The following is a 1,911-nucleotide window of genomic DNA, read 5'->3' on the forward strand; positions in this document are numbered from 1 at the left end:
GCCCGAGAGCCCCCAGTTTCCTAGGGCAGTAGGTGCCAAGGTTAATGACTAGCCCCAAGAGCCCTGCAGCCATGTCTGCCTCATGCCTGCAGGCCCCAAGTGAGCTGGCATGAGAGCTTAAGAGTTGGGAGTCTTTGTTCTGTATTCTTTTTTTTTTTTCTCCCGTTTCTTGCCTTCTTTTGGTTGCTGATACTTTTTATGATACCACTGTATCACCATCATTAGTCAAGGTTCTCCAGACACTCAAAATCAATAGGCTATAGTAACATATTTATTTTTAAAAATTGGCTCAGGTGATTGTGAGAACTGATGACAGTAGTCCTGCCTCATCCAATGTAGGTATGTTCCAAGATCTCCAGTGGATGCCTGAAATAGCGGGTAGTACCAAACTCTATATACTATACTATGTTTTTTCCTATATGTACATACCTATGATAAAGCTTAGCTTTTAAATTAGGCACAGTAAAAGATTAACAATGATAACTTGTAATAAAATAAAACAATTATAACAGCATACTGTAATAAAAGTTATGGTCATGTGGTCTCTCTCACTCAAAATACCGTACTCACGCTTCTTGTGGTGATGTGAGACAATAAATTGCCTTATTAAATGGAGGATGTTCACTTTTTCACCTAAAGAAAGCACTTTATGGCTTCTCTTTGTCACATCTGAATTGTCAGCATCTCTACTGTTGAGTTGTGGGGCCATTCTTAAGTAAAATTTACTTGAACACAAGCACCACGATACAGGGGCAGCTGATCTGATAACCCAGATGGCTACTATGTTGCTAGTGGGTGGGGAGTGTATACAGTGTGGAGACGCTGGACAAAGGGATGAGTCGCATCCTGGATGGGACAGAATGGAGTAGGACTCACAAGATTTTGTCACACTACTTAGATGGTACACAATTTAAAACTTACGAATTATTTACAAAATTATTCCATTTAATATTATCAGACCTCGATTTATTGCAGGTAATTGAAACCTCGGAAAGTGAAACCAAAGATTAGTTGATGTTGCGATCTTGAATCTAAAATCTTGTAAAATAGGCCAATAAACTGACATTCAGGCGGGATTTTTATGTTTTACAGTTCTGAAGCAGAATTTCTCCTCCTACAGGAAATCTCATTTTTTTTCTTAAAGCCTTTAACTGATACAGAACTTATTCATCATCACAAGAATCTCTCATGTTGCTATTTTATAGCTGTACCTGCCTTTCTCTTGCCCTTACCCTCTCTTTAACCCCTGTCAACCACAAATCTTTTCTTCCTTTATATAACTTTGTTATTTCAAAATGTTATATAAATAGAATTATAGGGTATGTGTCTTTTGAGATTTTTTGTTTTTATTTAGCATAATTCTCTGGGGTTTTATCTAGGTTTCCTTATGTACCAATTGTTTGTTCCTTTTTATTTTTTAGTAGTATACCATGGTATAGATGTATTGTTTCCAGTACTTGGGTATTAGAAATAAAGCTATACACATTTATTTATGTAAGTTTTCATTTCTCTGGGATAAGTGCCCACGACTACAATTATTGAGTGGTACGGTAATTACATGCCTAGCTTTTAAAGAAGCTACCAGTGTGTTTTTCAGAATGTCTGTACCATTATGCATACTTCCAAAAGCAATGTATGAATGATCCAGTTTCTCTTTATCTTCACCCTCTTTGGGGAACTGTTTTTTGATTTTAGCTATTCAGGTAGATATATAGTTATATCTCATGGTTTCATTTTCCTAATAGTTAATACTGTTGAACATGTTATTTGTTTATTTGCTATCTGTATATCTATTTTATTGAAATGTCTCTTAATGTCATTGGCCCAGGCTCCAATTGGTTTGCTGAGTATTTTACATGTTTTTACTGTTATTTTTTTTAGAGTTCCGAGTCTTCATTATATGTTCCAGTC

This window comes from Rousettus aegyptiacus, unplaced genomic scaffold, assembly GCF_014176215.1.
Source record: "Rousettus aegyptiacus isolate mRouAeg1 unplaced genomic scaffold, mRouAeg1.p scaffold_m13_p_2, whole genome shotgun sequence".
NCBI classification, from domain to species: Eukaryota; Metazoa; Chordata; class Mammalia; order Chiroptera; family Pteropodidae; genus Rousettus; species Rousettus aegyptiacus.